This window comes from Solanum tuberosum, unplaced genomic scaffold, assembly GCF_000226075.1.
Source record: "Solanum tuberosum cultivar DM 1-3 516 R44 unplaced genomic scaffold, SolTub_3.0 scf00029, whole genome shotgun sequence".
NCBI lineage: Eukaryota > Viridiplantae > Streptophyta > Magnoliopsida > Solanales > Solanaceae > Solanum > Solanum tuberosum.
In genome coordinates, this window is record NW_006238955.1 from 2,663,123 (window position 1) to 2,663,416 (window position 294).

A 294-nucleotide genomic window follows, 5' to 3' on the forward strand; every position below is an offset into this window, starting at 1 on the left:
CCACAAATGAATGGAGCAGTTGAGGCTGCAAATAAGAGTATCAATAAGATTTTAAGAAAGATAGTAGACAGTCATAGGCTTTACATTATAGGCTTTACACATCTGGATACAGGCTTTTTTGCATTACCACAGCCCCGCCAGACGGAGGCTTTACATTACAAGCTTTACACAGCCAAATACAGGCTTTTACATTACAACAGCTCCACCAGACGAAGGCTTACATTACAAGCTTTACATAGTCGAATACAGGCTTTTTGCATTACAACAGCCCCGCCAGCCGGAGGCTTTGCATTA

At 42.2% G+C, this 294-nt stretch overlaps 1 protein-coding gene across 1 annotated transcript in view; it reads left to right on the forward strand.

Moving 5' to 3' along the window:
- The window catches only part of LOC107059634 (uncharacterized), a 1,742-nt gene that overhangs the window by 1,289 nt on the left and 159 nt on the right, over positions 1-294 (forward strand). The window lies entirely within an intron of this gene.